Below are 21701 nucleotides of genomic sequence, written 5' to 3'. Positions count from 1 at the left end.
TCACATGATGGACATTCGAAAATCGATTAAAAAATAAAATAGTAAGAGTGTCATAAATAAATCACCAAGACCTTGAAAGAACCAATTCAGAGAAATGTCTGTTTAAAATAATCTGACAGATTCTCTGAAAGAGCCAAGATTTGATTGCTGGAATGCTACCACGAGAGAACCACTTTTTTTTTTAGTGTGCAGTTGAATTAGCTTTTAATAAATCTGCAGTCATTTCTGTGTGCCTGGAGCTGTTCTGTTGATGAGGCTCGAGCAGGGACTCGGTTGGCAGGTACAGCAACGATTCTGAAGAGACAGATGACATTTTTTCCAGCCCACAATTATGAGATCCCTGCTGTGCTCTGACCCTTCAAGGCTGATTCAGAGACATCAACTTCCTTATCAGACTGAAACATTTGAACAGGATTTATAGGAACTGGATACTAGGAACAATGTTTCTTAGTAAGGCACAAAAATGTACATAGTATTTTGTTTAATTTAGAAAACACACTTATTTTGCAATATATATATATATATATATATATTATGCTTTTGTACAATAATATATGCTGCAATAATATATGCTTTTGTACAATAATCTCTGCAATAAGTAAAGCTAGTCATTATGAATATATTTAATAAATAAATAAATGTTACGTTACAATGTGATGATTTTATATGAATTCATACATATATATATATTGTATATTATATCTACCGACAGCATGAAAATCTATGATTGAGATCAAATTAGATAGTCGTTCAGCTAATGGCTTAATTCTAATAGTTTCTGCATAATAAACTGAAATAAGACAAACTTTGATTACCAATTTTATGACGAGATACCGAGAAATTAGTAGCTTGCGTGAACAAAATTCTACAAGCATGTTGGGGAGATGATATGATTCATGTCAAATATTACTTATAACCCCCTGCTTGCTTGTATGCAGAGCTTCAAACAGAGCAGAATTATTTCTTCTCCATAGAGTTTGTTTATCTCTGAGCTCCACTGATCAAATCTGATAAAAACAAACTGATGGAATGATTAGTTAGCCAGTATTTTCCCTTTGATATTTCAAACAGCCAGCCAGCCCCTTTCATTTCTCTACGATGAATGACAACATTAAAGGGAAACCGACAGAGTTAGTTATCAAGCACCTACCTTGAAGGGAGACATCTGTTGAGTTTATTTAGAAGGCATAAAATATGAGCAAAGCCCTGTGTGTCACATACTCAGAGGGAGATCAAGGTTTGAGCTCAGCTGCTCGGTGCAGGAGCTCAGGAACTCAAATCTGTTTTATTGTCGCGATGCCTCAAAAGACAACAGATGTCAATGGTGGGATAAATTTAAACAAGAGCTAGAATAGTTCAGCCTTTACGTTGCTTGCATTATCATAATTGCAAGAAAACTTTCATTCTACTCACACTGAACGTTCTCACTCGAAAACTGTTAATTGTTTCTATGGCATTGTTTGTAATACCAAAATGGATCCGTGTATGGAGGAACAAAGGATAGATAGATGGCACTTAACTTTAAAACATAAAAATATTTCATAATAAAGTACTTTACGACCTATAGGGTACTTTTTTCGGAGGACAGGCTTCAGCTCATTTTCATGTGCGAAGTGTTCAGACTGCATTACATTTAAATTTTTCTCATAATATGAGCATTTTAATCAGGCTCCTACAATTAATTTCGTTTTAAAGGCAAAGAATAGTTTATTTTAATTTCCATTAAAGTGAAATACATGAACATAAACAGGAGCCTGGGAAAAATGCTCATTTTAGAGGCATTTCAAACAGCACTTAGAGGCTTTTGCAACTGTACTCTTCATATTTTCTTTCATATTAATATATATATATATATATATATATATATATATATATATATATATATACTGTGTGTGTATGTATATATATATATAAAATTAGACATGACATGAAGTAAAGTATGTCAGAAATATTAATGCGACTTATGACTGATATGTGATTTATGAGGGTGTTCAGACGTGGTCTTGGAGGGCGAAGATCAGGCAGCGTTTCATTAAAAAAACTAAAACTTTGTTGTAAAAAAAAAAAAAAAGTTCCTTATTGTGTAACATACAGTATTATAGCATTAGCTTAGCAACGTGCTAACATCAAACTTTACCGAATAAAGTGTTAGCATCTTGTACACTTCAAGCAATGAGCGCTATTTATGCATATGAGCATCTAATTTATGAGGTTTCACTGTGTTTAAATTACTGTGCTAGAATGTATCATCCTATATATGTATCCTGACAGTGAGACAGCTCACTGTGCTTTGGAACAAAGCTAATGTCTCCCCCTAATGTCATTTCTTTATAAACCCCTCATGCCATATCTTTATCTTCGGGTTGTTTGTTACATTTTAGTGGTCTGGCACCAGAGTGTAGATAAACGTCGTAAACAGATCTTTACGAATGAATAAATTCACCTCCAAAGGCATTGTGCCACAGGCAGACGTTAATAAACTGATTCATGGTGTAATGCACTCTCTGGGGTGCGGCCGTAGCCCTTTTATGCTGGCTGTTTATGTGCACTGTTATTTCATAGAGTCAGCTGAAAAGGGCTATCCGCAGGCAGATGATAAATTATGTTTTTCACACTCTAATTTATAGAGGTGGGCTTGTGTTGCTTGAGCGATTTTTATTTTTCATTTCCTGTTGCGCAGAAGGTTAGTAAAGAAAGTCCTGTGAAGACTTCAGCCTTTTACGGGCGTGACTCCTGTTAGGGCCGCGAGGAAGAGTAAGATTCCCATTTCCGATCCTGAGGAGAGTTTCGCCTAAAGAAAGAGTTAGCGAAATAGCAAGAGTTTAAGGGAAAATAATGTCGCCTTTGCCACAGTCAAGAATGTATTCCATCAAAGTGAAAGCTGGTAATGATAAATTATTGCCTTCTAGCTTCAGGCTTTGTGTGTGTGTGTGTGTGTGTGTGTGTTTAGGGGTGTTATTGATATAGTGTTTTGAAAATGCTGAATAAAATTAAACATAGCAGAAATGTATTACATAATTTTGCGGATTTTCGATGATAAATGCACAAATTGGCCCAAATATCCTTAAAAATATACATTTTTATTTTATTACAACTAGCAGACTTCTTCACTATTAAGCTTCAGGCTTTATTTAAAATATCAGGCTTTATTTAAAATATATTTTCCCTGAATTCCTCAGTAAGAGTTCGCAAGGGAGCTTTTATAAACACAGCAACCTCTTTAGTGTCATTTATCGTTTCAAGATAAATAAATGCTTGTCGCAAGCTGGTATTAGTGATGCGTTTTATGACGTAGATCAAAATGTGAGAATATCTCGAGCATGTGTTAATCACAGCACTTATTTCAGGCATTTAATCAAGCACCTATTTAAAAAAACGTCAGGACAATAAAGCTGTGAGTACAAAAATGTGCCATGTTGAAAAAAATGTTCCATGTTTCAAGCACTCCATGAAATAGAAATAAATATCACACATAAATACTAGGTAAATTAGTTCATTTTAACCGTTTTTATAGTTTAATATCGCTAAATTAAAGATATAATCAACTTTAACTTAAAAGTCTAGTTTAGCCCAAAATGAAAATTCTGTCATTAACTCGCTCTCAAGTCGTTCCAAACCTGAAAGACCTTCATTCATCTCCAGAACACAAATTATAATATCTTTTGATTAAATCAGAAAGCTATCTGACCCTCCATAGACAGCAACACAACTGAAATAATCCAGATCCAGAAACGTACTAAATACATCGGTAAACAGTCCATGTTACATCAGTGGCTCAGCTTCAGTTTTGCGATGCTATGAGAATATTTTTAAGCGCAAAGAAAACAAAATGAACGTAATTGACTCCAGGGTTACATCTTCCGCCATTTTAGAGAGTATCAAAATCCATATGCGCGCTGTCCCCTAAGCGTAAAGAAAGCAACATTCATACGCACTAAAGTACTCTCCAAATTGGCAGAAGACATAACTCAAGGGAGAAGAAAGGTTTAGTAAATTATGCAATTTTTATTTTCTTTGTGCAAAAAAAGTATTTTCGTAACATCGCAAAACTGAAATTTAAGCCAAATTGCTAGCACATCTATTAACCTTGAACTGACAAGCAGATTCAGGGTGTACCTGAAATGGACACTCGTCTGCGGACTCATGTGTCAAGGATGCAGCCGGTTTCTAGGTGGAGGTCTACACACCTTTTGCCTCCATCTCTGTCAAACGTGTTGCTTCTGCAGCTCCATCATGTGCTTCTTTCACTGACCGCAGCGAGGTGAAAGGGTCATGCAAGCCCACTGTGCACACTCTTAGCTTTCTAATGGCCTCTAATAAAATCAATAATCGCTAATGACTGCGTGGATTCCCAAATAAGTGCATTTTCATCAAACAAAGCTTGTTATACAACAGCTTTATGGACACGGCCACTTGAACAACCACTTGCGCTGTGAAATACAAGGTCATTGTCAAAATTGCTGTGCTTTATCATCTGGCAGATGTTAACTTTAAACTGACCTTGATAATACCATGCTTATATATATATATACATATATAAACACAAGAGAAGCAATTTCTTCAGTTTATTCTCCTGTTTGGTATGTGCGGGTTTATGAGCACAGCTTGAACAGGAATTTCTTTTTCTTTCTCCATTTGTCTCTCTCTGTCACACCTACACACAAATGACGGCAGTAAAATTCTATCTACTTTCCACCAGCTAACCTGTTGCCCTTTGTTTTGCACTTCTGAAGGGCAAAAATAATGATTTCTGATTTGGTATGCATTTTCCCCTCTCTCCCATGCGCCGTCTCTACTCGTGGCGAGAGACAAGAGGATTTCAGGCTTATTAGAAGTCTTCACTGTGCTCTGCCGGTACTGTAGATTTTATGAAAAGAACCGAGAGAAGGTGAAATAGACGGGGCACTGGAAAAACAAGCTGATATGTTCAAAAAAACACCATGGTAATAAATATCTAGTGAATAATTACATCTGCACTGCTAGAGTGCTTCTCCTTTGTTGTGGTTTTCAGGAAACAGTTGCTATCGAATTTCATTTGTTGTTAAGTTTGTATGCCTTCCCTGACTCCATGTAAAATATGCCTGTATATGAGACATCTGATATTTAGGTTTATGCATCTGAATTTGGCATTGCTAATGCATACCTTCAATAAAAGTATTTTTAGAAATTATATAAGAAGTTATATAATGTTCCTAAAAAGACCAATATTATGTGTATTTGATATAATGCAATGCGTTTATGTGGTTTAAAGTCCAAAAAGCATAAATATCACAAGTGTGTGATAGAAATGTTACACCCCTTCCCATAACGTGATGCTGTGTCCCGGCGCAATGACGCAAAAACAACTAAAGCCATTTCAAATGAGGCGTTTGGTGCTTCCAGCGGGGACATAATTACTGGTTATAAAGATTTAGTACTTTCTTTTTATGCTTTGTGTTGCATCGCCCCTCATAAACATGACCATGTCTGCATTCGTGACCAGAGAAACAACAAGCAGTACTCTACACTCGCATTTAAATAGTAAGTAGCAGATTCTTTTAATAATAAATTACTTACAGGTTGCGAGTCAGAAGCTCCAGACTGTCCTGGCAGAGTTGGAATTGCACCACTTTATAGCCTCTGTCTGGTTCAAGAATCAGTTATCCGTAAAATGCGATAAACACATCTGAATATATAGGTTTAACAATTCAGGAGCAGTGTTGTAAATACAATTGAAACACTGATTTTTAGTTCTTGTCATGTTTTGGAAGCCAAACAAAGTAGTTTCACTTTCACAATGAAACACAGCGTCTCCATAAATAAGGTCAATGGCGGCAACAAGACTACAGTGAGAATAGATTTGAGCGGTGTTATGAAAATGATCCCGCACCGTGATGTAGAGAAGTGGAGGCATGTTTAAACGAGGCATTTTAGGAAGGCGTGGTCGAGCCTTACATTTAATTAAGAATATCTCTTTGGTTTTGAGACTTTAGTCGTTGCAACTTTAGGGAACTTATCTATGCACAAATAGCTTGTAACACCCCAAAGAGAAAGGCAAACATGAAATCGCATCATATGACCCCTTTAATCAAAATTATCCACACGTGGTCTTAAGTTGGTTACCATTTTTCCTTTTATCGAAAACCTCATCTCAATTTATGCTTTGTTTTCCCCTGTCTCTGGGTACTAGTTTTCATTCTGATAACAAACAAATTTGTGTTACAGCTCATCTTACCAAATTAAAATCTCAATTACGGACATATGAACGAAATCCCACAGTGGCAATCTGTTACTGTTCAGCCTGAACAAGTTTATCACTGCTATTTGTGTACTTGATGGCAATGAAAATCTGGAATATTGAACTGCCTTGTCTTGTCATCTTGATGGCTTTTGTGTTTGCGCTTTGTGTTTTTTTCCCATGCAGAGATTAATTGTCCCTGTGTCGCTGGCTGACAACAGCGTTTATGAGAGGGAAGGCCAGAGAAAAGGGATGTCAGTATTTCATGTACGCATTCTCTCATACAATATACCTTTCTCTTTCCTTCTTCCTCATGGCCTTTTTTTCTCTTTTAATTGCAGGTCCTTCTTCAGATGACACCAGAGGCTCTTAAGATTATTGACACAATGATCAGGTGCAACACTGAAAGGACTAAATAACACTGATTATATTGTTACAATGGCAGCTGTCAAGGGGTAGGATAGCCTATGTTAGGCAGCAAATGAACAGTCAGTCAATGAATTGAACGTATTGAATAATCGCTAAACGATTCGATCCGAGTGACCGACTAGAGTCAAATAGTGATGGCTGGACAAAACGTGCATCAAACGTGATTTAAAAAAGACTAGCGTATCTGGTGTAATAACACAGAAGATTAGGCCTACAGAATGAATGTAACAAGTCAAGAAACAACCCTATTAAAAAAAACTGGTATTTTTTTCCCCCAAATAAGACACTGAATTGATTTAAAGACAAAACTTTCTAAAACCTCACCATGATTTTAAGAGATAAAGCGTACAAAAATGTCATTCTGTATTTTTTTTGCTTATCCTAACATTCTAACACAGCTTTCTTCTCCTGAACCAGACTCTAAAAAAGACATCTCTCACATCCTTCTTCCAACTGTAGAAAACTGTAGCCAAAATGTCACAAACATCTCATCTTACACACTGATAGCAACATTTGGAGCCAGAGACTTCACAGTAGTAAGTGTGTACTTGTGGGCTATGTTCAAAAGCTGAAAAATGCTGCCTTTGGAGCATGTATTTCAAGTTAGGAAGGCATCAAGGCATATCCAAATCCAATGTTAGCTTCACCTTCTGTCTCATGAGATGCCTTCGTATGATTGATTTTTGAAGGATGCATAATGTTAGATATATCCTTCGCTGCCTTTGATATCCCACAATCCTGTGTGTTCCATTCTGTGACATCTGTGCTAAAAAAAGTTGTGGTTAGCAATCCTCTGTATGTGTAAATGAACATTTTTTGCACAATTTATGTTATTTCTAGCGAGAAAATAGGCTGATATTATAGTTATTAAATATTTGCTTCGTTTTTACTATAGGTTACTCTATTTTGTTGTAGATAGTTAAGACTTCCATAGTAGGCACATAAAAAATACTTTGGAAGTCAATAGTGACCCAAAACAGCCTGGTTACAAACTTATATATATCTTATATATATCCCTTTGTGTTTGGCAGAACAAAGAAATTCAGTACAGATTTATAGAATTCTGCATCACACATATGCATAAAGAAATCAGGATGTTCCAATGTAACAGAAGTCTGCAGTGGATCCGTTGGGTTTCATTGGAACGCTTTTATACTTGCTGGGTCTGCTGAAGAGAGAATGAGCACATCTTAAACTAGTTCTAGGTTAAAATGAGCATCCCAAACAGTCTCAGATTTTTTTTTTTTTTTACATTTCAGACTTTTTTTTTTTTTCAGTTGCAAAGGCTTGTTTCCTGTGACTTGTTCTAAGCTCAAATGCATGCTACCTTTTTCATTTTCTTTCACAGTTGTCGCTGTTTACTGTGTGCAATTCCCTCTTTCTTGCTACCTAGCAACCTTGTAAAATCACCCTTCCGTGACAACACTATCTGCAGTGCTTTTCATGTGGAGGTCAAAGCGGTACATGACTTGATAGAAGTGTTGAAACCCTGACTCCACACATTAAAGGTTCTAGGCTAATGAACTATATTACTTAGCAACTATATTACTCTTATTTTATTGTTACCCTTTTAATATTGACACCTGGGGGTCTTTAACATATTATGGTTGTTGTAATTTTAACAAAACAAAATAAGCCATTTGGGGTTGTGCTACAGTGATTTTGCCAGGTTTAAGGGAGTTCCTGCTTAACGTACCCTTGACAGTGCCAACATTTCTCTAACTCATGGACTTGCTGATTTGCTTTTATTTATTATATAACAATATATCTTCCTACTCGTATAGCAGTCATCTGTTCTGTGGGCAGGTTTGTGGACGCTCTGGAAAGTGACACAGATATCAGGGTCCTTAGAGAGGTTATTATGGTGAAATCCCATAGCTGTCACATTTATCTGACACAAAAAATGGGTCTAGAGGCATTATGGGTGCTGTGCGCATCTTTGTGCTGTCTCTCTAGGCTGTAATGCGAAGAGATTAGTGAGTTCTCCGATGATTTCCTGATCATCTTCTACATTTTCGGCTGTCTGGTTGGACACCTCGGGCCCTGGACACCTTGCCTCCACAGAGTTAACCTTGAAAGAATCCTTGACGTTCCATTAGACCAGGACGAGCCTCATGGCAGAACTCATCCATGGTCATCAATCTTGTGTCCCTGGTCAAAAACAAAGCCAGGGTATTTTTTACACACTAGGATACACTCATCCCATCACAACTTGTAGATTTTTTTTGACGTTTTACAATGTTAAAGTTTGTTTGATTCATTTTGCATGTTGACACGGATTGTTTTTCTCGCTCAGTTCACTTCTTATTATATTTAGTTTCTGGAGTAGGTTTTAATGAGCTTGCAGAGACAGTTTTTTTTTCGACCAGTTCTGAAGTGGTTCTGTTTTACCCTTTTTATGAAGCCTTGATTTGTTTTTTGGGGTGTACTAGAATAGGTTTCCAATGCTCAGAAATGCATTATTATTCACATATTTGACATAATTGCAGAATTTCTTTCTCAGTATGTTATTAATGCCCTGTTGAGTTTTTGTTTCAATGAACTTAAAATGTGCTCTGATTGGTTAGTTATTGTGAGTGGTGAACTGCTTAACATATTAAAAAAATGGATTCATATGCTGAGAATGTTTATGAACAAAGGGATCATATAGAACAGATTTTACAGGATATTTCAAAACTGTGTGATATGTTCTTTGTGCTTTGTAATTTTTGACAATGTTATACGCCATTTAAAAGTAATTACAGTCACTGCGAAGAAGTGTAAAGATAATATGTGTTAAATGTAGCATCATTTGATTAGAACAGTATTAAATAAACTACATTAAAACTGTTATTCAGATGCAACAGAAAGCAATAGAAGCTTTTGAGCTTAACTGCTCTGTAAATATGTAGAACACAGATAAACATTATAATGTTCAGAAAAAGTATAAAAAAGACTTTAGAATACTGTTCTGTCATTAATGAATAACTAGACAAGAACAAATGACTAAGTAACTAGTAACATACTAGTTAGCTACTTAATAACTTACTAATAACTTAATTTAACTACTATTGCCTAACAAGAAACTCTGATTATTAGCTAATCGAAAACTGACCTTCACTTTAGAATTAATTGTACATTATATATTATTCATATTAATTATAAACCAGTATACACTAATTCTTAGTAGTTCTTGGGAAGGTATGAAAAAAATAATAGTTACTGATTAGCTAATAGTGAACTACCACATAAGCACTGTTACTTACTAATTCATTAATCAGAGTTTTCTGTTAGTTAGTAGAGTGCTAATATTGCATTAATCATGTGTTCTTGTGTATTTATTCATCAATGATGGAACCATATTCTCAAATAAATAAGTTTGTCCACCCTGAAGACCAAATAAAGGGTTTTGGAACCGGAGTGTAAAAAAACATGATATAGAGACATGGTACTAGAGCAGCTCCTCTTCTTCATCAGAAAAGTAGGACACCTGTTAACTCAGAAGTACCAATTCTATCATCATTTAGCTGTTTCAAACCTGTATGACAGTCTTAGGAACAACATAAAAGAAAAGTTTTGAAATTACAGAATGTTTTAATTTGGTTACCAGCATTCATCAGATTGTTTTCTTTTGTCATACAGGTTTGAAACAGCATGAGGATGAGTAGGAAGAATTCATATAAAACAACATCAACAAAAATGTCCCTAACTGATGCTACAATTTACATTAAAATTTTACATAAATTTGGTCAATTCAGTTGAGTCACACTTTTGAAGGTGATTCTGTTATCTATCCATTTCCATGCTGTTCAGCTTGACCTTTTCCCCAATTAACAAACAAAGACACTGGTTTGTATGATATACTGTAAAGAGATATCAGCTTAGTGCATGGTTCCTCAGCTCTGGCCCTCGAGGTCCATTTTCCTAGAGGGTTCTACCTAATAACGGCCTCCAGGATTATTAGAAAGTCACAGATAGGACCGTGTGCAGGACAAGGGATTTTGAGGGACCCTTGTGTCTATGATGCAGTTTTGTTCACCATAAAAAGATTTGTTTTTTTGCCTTTGTTTCTTCATCTCTTTTAATATATTGTCTGCCATAGAAAACCAGCACTCAAAATTAATGAAAGCCATTAAGAAAACAAACTTTTATAATCGTCATTAATGAGCTCATGTTCTTGTGCCAAATGTCTTCCTCCTTTAACATTAATATATATTTTTTGCTATATTACCTGGCGTCACAGCTGCAGTGTATTAACAAGAAAGTTATTTATTTTTCTTACAAGACCGAGCGAGTGGTGGTTGCCAGGGCATTGTTGGATGGCTGTACTCGTAGTTATGTCATGAGCCCATATTGTTCGTTCAAATGTGTAACTTCAAGCATGAGTCATAGTAATTGCTGAGGTTGCCTTAGCAAACATGATTAATAATGTTTATGTGAAGTAGGGGACAAGTTTGCAAAGTTTTGATTCAAAGCTCTTTGCTTCCTCCTTGTGGTGTAAAGTGATGAAAATAAAAGGCCATTGTTCATAACAGAAATCCTTCACCGGTATTTGAAATTTTAAGCCATAGTTTGTTTAATTTATAGCATTTTCTTTTGTAACGCAAAGATGACTTTTGGTTAATGTGGTGCATGTTCCTACTTCTGATGTACTGGTCCTGTTTCTGTCACTTATCCTCAAGGGGGCAGAATGTGGATGGGGATGTGGAGCGTGTTTAGGTCTAGTTGTTTGGGTTTTACCCTGTATATACAGTGACACCTTGTGGAGGCCTGCTTAAGCCTGATGGATTAAGGCAGGGTGGTTCGGTTTTATCGCAGCCTATCCAAATGGATTTGCGCATTGCCTTATGTGGACAACTTCTCCACAGCTTTAAACCATGCTGATTTGTTGGTCAGGTGGTTTGCTGGTTTTAGAGGAGGTTTGTGTGCTTGTCAGCTGGTCAGGACGGGAGACCAGCTTAAACCAACTTAAAACCACTAGCATTTCTTTTTTTTTTCTTTCCTTTTTTTTAGTTGTATTTAAAGTTTCTTACGCATTTGCTGTACTTTTTTTCCCAAGGACGTTGGTAGAAGTTCTGCAGATGGGACGCGTATAATTTGGTATTCGCTGTAAATGGCTAGATTACTTGCTTGAAGGTCTTTACTAGGCTGTTAAATGAGCAGTTGAGATTCCCATCCATATATTTTTATAAGCACTGATCAAATGCTCTTATTGGAGCGAGTCAGTAATTTCATGTAATTTTTCCTTTTTAGATTTCCCCTGTGTCAGTTATCTCTTAGCATTTATTTTACCTTGAATTATATCCAGTCAAGACAATGCACAGACTTTCACAAGCCTTGACCTGGACTTGGTAATGTGTATCTCCATATCACAAACACTGTGATGAAACACTTTTGAAACTTCTCTTCTCTTAATTGTCATTAAATGTAACACCATTTACCATGGGCGCTCTTTTAAGGGTTGAATTTAGCATCATGCTGCACACGGTCTTACATTATTTTAACTTTCTTTTGAAAGGTCTTCCATTAAACAGAAGAGGTGAATATTCTACCTTGCTGAACCCTATTTGGTCATATGGAAGTGTACAATACAATATATAATATATTTAATACAGAGAGCTAAAAAGTCCAAATTCAGCTGAAGATGTCACATGAAATAAAGAATATCAGATATCAGACATAACCTCAATTTCTGCTATGTTTAAACATGTTTGCAAATGTTAACAGCATTTCTGGAGTTATTGTTAGAGTGAGCTAACAAGATCTTTTAAAAACACACTAATACAAGGATGGAAGAAACTTGATATTGTACTATTAAAATTATTTTGCTGCCAATACATAATGGCCAAAGCTCCTATTGCACCATGACTTTTCAACTAATGTACTCAAAATGTTCATCAGTGTCAAAAAAATGTTACACTCGATCTGAGATCGGAGCTATGATGTAAGCTCATTCATTCTAATGGGTTTTGCAGCCGTTCCTTCTTTACATTAACAGAATCTGTTCCACTTGGTCAGCACTGTCGTGTGAAACTGAACACCAGCCATGAAATACATAATCTCTCTGCTTTCATTCAGCCTTTCAGAATACCTCACAGTTCACTGTTCTTAAAGCAGACACACTGGATTCCCACAGGCTGGTGGTGGGTGCATTCAGGCCTGAGGAGGAGTATGCTGCCTTTTCCTCACAAACAGGTCCATTGCATGAATTTTGATCTATCCAGCGGTGTTGTTTTGGATAAAGTAAAATAAATAAACCCTACTTGCTCGTTCACAGTTTACCCGGAGAAACCCAAAGCTCTTTTTTATAGTTGTAATAAGCAACGCCTTTTTACTTTTCACCACCCGATGTGGTTTCGCAATATGCAGTCTTGCGCTGTTCAGAAGCATGAAAAGTTTCAGCGAAAGAAAATAAAAACTTCTGCAAACCAACTCTTTAACAAACCTTCATAATCATTAGTGGTACTAGAGTAAACATCAGTATTACTAAGGGGTTTGCTGCAAATTCTAAGCAATAAACTTAATCTGCACAATTTGTGCTTTGGGCATGAATGATAGCCTGCATCAGATTGTGTGGATTATTAAAAGTTGTTATATTAATTGTTTAAGCATTGTGATAAATGGCTGATGAGAAAACAAATACATCCAACTGACAAAGCAGCTATATTAGAGCAGAGCATAATAGACTTTTAGGAGGGTTTTTGTTTGTTTGTTTGTTTTGTTTTGGGATAGCAAGCAATCACCCAGCAATGCATTTCCAGTACTTTATAACAAACCCATAACTCCTGAGCCTATTTTCTCTCATTATGGTTAAAATCAAATGTTAAATTTAGTCAAATTGAAATTTCATGTTAAATTATATTAGGTCAAGTTGACTAAACAAAATTTTTTAATCAGCAATGTAACAACTTATTTTAAGTAGATTTTTTTTTACAGTGTACATGAGATTAATATACCTCAGTCTATATTTTTCTAAGCCTTAAACATAAATTCATTGAATTTCTGATACCAAAGAAGATTTTTGCATGATCTGGTCAAGACCTCTTTGGCTTATTTAAAACACTGGTATATATTGAAAAGATGTGCTTCTTTGACATCAACCTGTACCTCTACTCAATGCAACCTGTCAGCCAATTGGAAGCTGTGCTTCATTGCCCTGCAGTAATGACACTAATTTCTCATAAAACATCCAGCAATTTCCAGGAACCATACCATCCAACTCGATGCGGTAAATATGGAAAGAAATGCTTTTAAGTAATAATTTCAGAGAACAGCTTGATCCATTAAACATCACTTAGTGTGGTTAGTGCTGAGTTTGGTGGAGGAAATTCCACTTGCACAACGTAATGACATCATGGAATGTGAGCAGGGCTGGTTTGATAGAGTAGAAGAAATCGGAGAGTTGCCAAGAATTTGCTGCAGAAGAGTCCGCTGCTTACATGTTCACTAGGAAAAACAGCCCTCCATCCGAAGCAGCCATTATTCCCAATAGCACAGTGTTTGGCAGGAGCAATAGAACTGGGAAAAGAATAAATGAAGGAGAGTGAGCTGTTTAAAACCCTGGGTATGAAACAGCAAATCTTGTGGTTAAGTATATCTCTGTGAAGTTTGAAGTTATTGGTTTTTTTTTATTGGTTTTCAGGGAAAAGGAGGATTTAAGAAACAACTTCAGAAAGAGATGGTGCTTCAGAACAGCCAAACGGATTCAGCTGCTTCGTCTCCATTCTCATTGTCTGTTCTGAAGTGGCAATCTATTGTTGTTTTAGTCTGGCTGCTTTAGCTCATTTTCCTCCCCAAGTGGCTGCTTTACTGGAAGACCTTGCCGGTTGTCATTAGCTATTGTGCTCTTCAAAATCCAAAAAGAGAAGAGGACCAGCCCAGTGCATTTGTTCTTACTGTAATGATGGGGCTAAAATAAGATGCTTCCAACGAGACTGGCAGAGAGTTGGAGAGGACAAAGTGTAGAAATACAAGATGGCATGGTTATTGTGGTAAAAGGACTTTGTTGTTAAATCGGTCATGATGAAATACGATTCACGCTATGCATTCATCACCAAGACTGTAAATTTATACAAAGAGAGAAAGAGAGAACAGAAAGGGAAAAGCACGGAGCCTAAAAGTAAATTAGACTTGCCACAAGACAGAACCTCAGTCTTCTGTTTAGGATCCACAGTTGCAATGCTTTCTAGAGACACAGAAGCAAGTCTTGAAATATATATGGGGGAAAATGCCCTTTTGTGCCACCTCGGTTCCAAGCATACAGAACCATTACCAAAACGTGACATGTACGCTCTGCTAAACACTGATTAGCAAGAGAGAATCAGCACTACCTACCTGCAGTACTTGTTTTTCCTAGTGAACATGTGAGCAGCGGACTCTTCTGCTGCTGCATCTTATTTTAGCCCCATCATTACAGTAATAACAGATGCACTGGACTGGACTCTTCTCTTTTTGGATTTTGAAGAGCACAATAGTTAATGACAACCGGCAAAGGAACGAATGCAACTAGCGCATCTTTTAACAACAATTTTTTTTTTTTTGCGGTCTGTTAGGAAATACAGACATTCCTGTCGTTTCTCCTTGTTAGCAGAATAGCTGATTGGGCAAGACCTTGATGAAGTGACATTGAATGAAAGCGTTTTCCGGGAGTATAACAACATGAATAAACCCGCCCACTGTAAAGCTGTACAAAAAATTTGGTAGAAATGCGAACCAAGCCATGCCGTGCTGTACTGATCTGTGCCGAGCCAAGTCATACCATGCAGCTCCAAAAGTCACTGGGATACAGCTCAGACAGATTTGATCTTTGAGGTCACAGAGTTGATCTGTATTACTTTCCAGCTTAAAGCTGGAAAAGGAAGGGTGATGGGCTCAAGGAGACAGCCCCAAATGTGCTCTTCTTTCCTCATCTCTCCTTCTGCATGCAGATGTGAACTTGGAGAAGTGCTAAAAGCAAATGAAATCAGCACTGGGCCAAAAGCATGCAATTACTATATACAACCAGCATTTGCAGAGCTAGGCTAAGTCTGGAGTATTGGCGCATGGTTGGCTCTAATTGAATGGGTTATTTGCTGTCATGCATAGTCAGCTTTGATTTAAACCACAGCAGCAAAAAAAATCAGTCTGCCTGTGTGGGATATTCTCTCTCTCTCTTCCATAGTGAGACAATTCATCTTCCTTTCTAATCATGGAGACCCATGATTAGCATCCCAAATTTAGGGTTGACTCAATGTTAGGTTTGTGCAAAATCCGATATGCCTAGAGGTTGTAATGTAATTGCACTTCTACGAGGTTTTCTTGGCTAGATCTAACCATTTGATGATATACTCTATCAATTGAATCTGTAAGTTGCTTTTTAATTACTGATGCTGAATGTTTGATTAATTCCAATAATTATTCCAACAGTTCCTTAACTTTCCGTTTGAAGTGTTTTCTATTTCGTCTTGCCAGAGAATTCAACAGCCATCTCATTTACTAAATTTGGAGGGAACTGATTCATGTAAGACATTTATCTTAAGCCAAGCAAACATTACAAGACTGAAAATTGTCGCCCATTCACATTTTAGTCTGCAACAAAAAGCCCCGGGTTGTACCCAACTCTTAGCATGTGCCTATCCCAGACGGTCTTCTAGTCTAGTATAAGCACTTGTGAGACGTGCTGTGACTAGTCACAGATGCTACAACAGATTTCAGACTGTTTTGAAATTTGGCAGACTAGTCAGGCATGAGCAGTGTCCCAAATACCGAGGGCCAGCTATGAGCAATGAGCAACAACCAGTGAAACTGCAAGACAAATGTGAGAGAAAGGTGAGGCAGGAGATGGGGCCAAAAATAACACATCATACAGTTGTTCACATCTTTTTATTTCCTTTCCCCGCTTTTTATTCTCTTTAAATAAATGCTTTAAACACAATCACAAGCCTTTGCTATGTTTATTTGTGTGAGAACAAATTTTAGAATAATGTCTACAGTTGAGGTGTCCAGTTTATGCAAGGTTAGGGAATTTGGTATTTTGGGAAGATACAGGGTACAAGAAGTTTAATTGTAGTTGTATAGTTTATTAGCATGTGTGTCATATGTTTGATGCGTATCTGTGTAAAGTACTAATTTTGGACGTCTCTTGAGAGACAGCTCCCAGGTGGGAATAATAAAGGTAATCCCAGGTAATAAATACTGAGCAGACAGCCGTGATGCAAGACATCAACATAAATACAAGATGACAGCACTGCAAACAAAAATGACAGGGATGCACCCCACGCTTCCAGATTTTTCCCACTGTTATGAGCAATATATAATGATTTATCAGAGAACAAATTTGATTACATTCTTCAGACCCACATCTTTGAAATGCCTTGAAAAACCCTCATGTACCTGTTGAACTCAGCCACCTAGATTGAAGATTCTGTTTTGTTTCTCGTAAAGGTTTTCCCACAGGCCATTTGTTGAATTACAGAAGACTAGATGTTTGTTTTGTTTGGTCATTTGCAGTTGCTTGCACACATGTGGTCCGGTTGATAGACAAAGGCCAAATCGGGCAGAACGGCGCACCGAGGTGCACTTTGTGGAGTTACGGCCCTATTGACTCAGACCGTCAGATTTGATGAAGGAGTGTTTCGGTTCGCTGCTCAAGCTTGAAAAATACATTAAATCCACCCTGAAGTCTTCCTCTTCCTCAGCGTCTGGTAGCGCAGAAAGAGAAAGACTATTGTGAAAAAAACAGACTTCATTGGGTCCGTTCATCCTGTAAAACCACATGAAGTATGTGTCTATGTCAGAACAGACTGTTTGACACACAAACTTGACTGGTTTTCTATGTACTCAGTGTCTGGTCGCGGTTGGCACAGCATGCTGACAGATTGGACCTATAGGCATCGTACTTTTATGATTGCACACACAAACACTGATGTGATCTCTTCCAATTTCCAGAAACACCTCAGTGTCAACATCATAAACCCTTAGCTCTCAAACAGGAACTCTTGCCAACGACCCTTTTACCCTCAACTAGACTCATAAATCCACTCGAGAGAGAGGGTAGGTATTAAAAAAAAAACAGACTGCCTTGAAGACAGTGCCACGCACCCTTTCTCATGAAACCATTTGTGGGTAAAGATCTCCTTTTGTGTCTTTCCATAAGTTGAAGGATAAATGTCTGGGAGTGTTCTAGTTTTTAGATTGTTTTTCCAGAGTGTTGCTGTGTAATTTGGCTAAATGGGCTTTGCCCTGCATTTAAAACAATCCGGGAGTGGATCTCAAGGCTGGAAAGTAAATAAGCTGATGCACTCACAAGCATACAATCAACCCTAATTACTGTTTAGGAGAAAGGATATACCACTCACCTGAAAAAGTAGTAATGGCTCTGGGCGTTAGCGCCAAATGACTGGTCTTAACTATGAGGGCAGTAGGCATTTTTAACACATATTTTGCACACTGTGGTGTCTGTGTTTAGCTCTATGGCCTGTGAGAGGTCTGAAATGGACCTACAGGGCCCCAGTGGCAGCTGCCCACATTCACTGCCCACTAAATAAAAAGAATGAGCTGACTTTTATGGGGTGTTGGCTGTGTTGCCTAGAGGCTGAATGTCCTTTAAACCATCTGGAAGTCAGTGTGATGTCACACCCTGGGTCTCAGAAAAATATGATTATGCCACATAAGCAAAATAGCACAACAAAAGGAAAAAGCTTCTTTTTTTTTCGTCCACAGGCATTTTTTTTTTTTTTTTCAAAACGAGCATAAAAGAGAATGCATTCAAAAAGGTTATTAACTTTAAATATCATCCAAATAGACAAAATGTCAAGTTTCACTTAATTAGTTTGAGCAGAAGACAGATTCGAATACAGAATCTCAAGTAAAACAAGTAGCCAATGTTTGTTAGAAAGGTCATGAGGATGACAGCGCATTTACGTTAAGACTAAATGGGTCGCAAAATGCCTTTAGCTGTGAAATTAGTTGTTTCAAAAATGAGCAGCCTACATTTTTTTTTAGCCGTGTGGGGAGTCTCAAATTGTAGGTACTAAAATTGTTAACATCTACGACAGGGGTCACCAGGTTCGGTCCTGAAGGGCCGGTGTCCTGCAGGTTTTAGCTCAAACCCTAATCAAACACACCTGATGCAGCTAATCAAGGTCTTTCTATAAATACTAGGAACTTCCAGGCACTGGAGCGACCTTCGAGGATCAAGTTTGATGACCCATGATCTATGACAACTAAATTTTGGAAAAAGTATTAATTTTAAAAGAAATCTAATATTTTGTTATCCTCACAGCGGTAATATTTTATATACAGCTAAAATAACTGGAACTAATGAACCTAGCCTTGTACGTTGAAGTTACAAATGAACATGGTCACTCTTACTCTGTTGTTTTTGTTATCTGCTGTCCATGTAGACAATAGGCAATAGAGAGAATATTTTATTTACCAGTGGGTAATCTCATAATTTCTTTAAGATGAGATATTTTAATTAGGGTCATATTCAGTTTAAAATAATATCAGATGCAAATTGCAATTTTTTTTTCATTAACTGGTAACTTTTAATTGTGAAAGTTGACATTGCAATTAGTTGAATAATGGTGATAACACTTGCTATTATACAGTGACCTAACTAATTTTCCCATCCAGCTCTGAGGTAGCATTAGAAATCACTGTTTTATTTCAAATAAAATCACTTGAACACACAACACTTGGTAACTACTACTTACAAACTCATTAGACTTTGTGGTATGGATGGTGCTTTTGGTTTTCGGTTAGCTTCAAGACAATCACAACTAAACTCAGACAATTATGAATACAGGCACATTAACACTCAATATTATTGTAATAGTACACCACAAGTACAGCACATCCTTGAGCTCTTGTCTTTCTATTGCTTTCTATTACTCATCATTTTCTCCATTAGTACTTTTCCATGTGTCAAAATAGGGACTGACTCACCGATTCATCTTTTCCCCCTACGATTTCCGTGCCGGTCCAGCTGTGGTGAAATGTCTGTCTCACTGAAGGTACACCAAAGGCTTTTCAATCACACTTACCATCCCAAATTAGAGGAGTCGAGTGAATTCAGGACTCATTTAGATGGTGAGCTGTTCTTCAAACGTCTGAAATGTCTACATTGCTCCTCTCGCACGCCTGATGTCATGTCTGAGTTTCAGACCTCTGATCATTCTCTCCAAACCAGAAAGATCTGAATGTTCTCATCCACCCAATGAACTAAGACCAAACCCGATCATGGTAACAGAATTAATTTGATTTCTGAATATAGAACGTGAACACCAGAAAACAGTAGATCAGTATCCAAAAACATGCTGGCCTTTTTTTAGTAGATAATAAAGACTTTTATTTTTTTTTTCCTTCTAGTGGTATGAGTGCCGTAAATTGCAGAATAGTTCCAATACCTAAACTCTAGCCTGTAAGCAAACACTGTTTGGTTAGTCTGCTCCGTTGGATGTTTGGCACTGGTCTGCAGAGACCGGCCTTCATTCTGCCAACTGATAAACAAAGGACTCTATCCTGATGGCTCAGAAAACAAGGTGGTTCAACCCAGTGATAACTTTAAAGACCCAGATTTACCCCTGCTCCGCCCCGTAATAAATGTGTGAGAGTGTAATTAGAGAAATGGAAAGGGTATTTGTGTGTCTGGATTTCTTCTTAGACATAAACAGATGGGTGGCCAAGTTCCTTATGTGGTCAGGCTTGAGCTGTGTAATCATTACCTGTCAGTGGCCACTGCAGTTAAAGGGACACATCAATTGACTTACACGTTCAACAACTACTTTGGAATTTCCTTCACCAAACCATGATTTCCTGGTTTTGACTTTAAATGGACACTATGAATGCACAATTTGTAATAACTGTTTTAGGAATTAAACATATTTAGGTAATTGGAGCAATCGCTTGAAATTGTATCAATGCAGAAGGAAGTAGTCAATGTATGAAGTAAGAACTCTGACATGAAGCAACGTACATATACGATGCTGTGTTTAAAATTTCAGCAGATTGTACAACAGTTAGACCTTGTTATTTTAAGGTAAGCATAATCAATTTTGGATGATGATTCAAAATGCACAATGTGATGAAATATTTTCAGTTCACGTCTCAAAGGATAAGCTGTTAACAGATGATGGCTCACCATAATGTTTCATCATCGAGGTGGTCAATAAAAGTTACTTTCAGCGTTTTTTGTTAACAGCCTCAGTTAACTGTCGCTATCTTATCAGTTATCCAGGAGCTTTGCAAGTCTATTGTGCTGAATGACTGATTGATCAGAAATAAAATAGTTTACCCAACCTGAGATTTCAAATTAGACATTGATTTTTGTAACAAGAACTGAAGTGTCTCATATTTTTTTTTAAAAGTGCAGTACAAGAGGATGAAAACTAGTTTTTCTTAAAAGTACTCAGCATTTTCTTTATTACACATTTACCTCCTGGGTGCAAAAGCATCTCATTGTAAGATGTTCCTTGGTAGGCTACTGCAGAAGAATGTAGACGTAAAATGTAATATACACAAATTCCCTCTTGTATTAAACTACAGTTAAAGGATTTAAAATGACATTATCATGAATTATTGCAAAAGGTGTGAAGACGTGATTGCAATTGTGACTGAATTTTAATACACACAATAATGAAATACGAAACTTCACAATCACAGATTCTAGCCTGTGTTTTGGAATCTATAACCCAAATAAGAATTTTTACCAGATATTGTTAACTGAACAAATAAGTAACAAGCCACATTTGTTCTGACCAACGGAGGAAGTGTTACAATAAATCGCTTTATGTATTGCCCAATTTGTAAGTCACAAAAAAAAAAATTGTCTGTGCCAAAAAAAAGTTAAGTCACGTTTGAGAATGCATGAAAATACACAATTAGGACAGTAGCTAAATGACAACGATTGTACTAAGAATAAAATCCATTCACATGAAACAATGTGACAAATTGACAAAAAAAGGCTGCATTATGCATACCAGGCCAGTAGTTGGCGATATCACTTTGCAAAGAAACCCTACATTAAGCGCACATGTATTCGGTTGTGAATAAAATGGATACAGCTTCAACCAGAAATGATTTCAATTTACCTGAG

This window comes from Puntigrus tetrazona, chromosome 24 (genome assembly GCF_018831695.1).
Source record: "Puntigrus tetrazona isolate hp1 chromosome 24, ASM1883169v1, whole genome shotgun sequence".
Taxonomy (NCBI): Eukaryota; Metazoa; Chordata; class Actinopteri; order Cypriniformes; family Cyprinidae; genus Puntigrus; species Puntigrus tetrazona.
The sequence above is the reverse complement of the archived record's forward strand: the minus strand, read 5'-3'. Positions refer to the sequence as shown.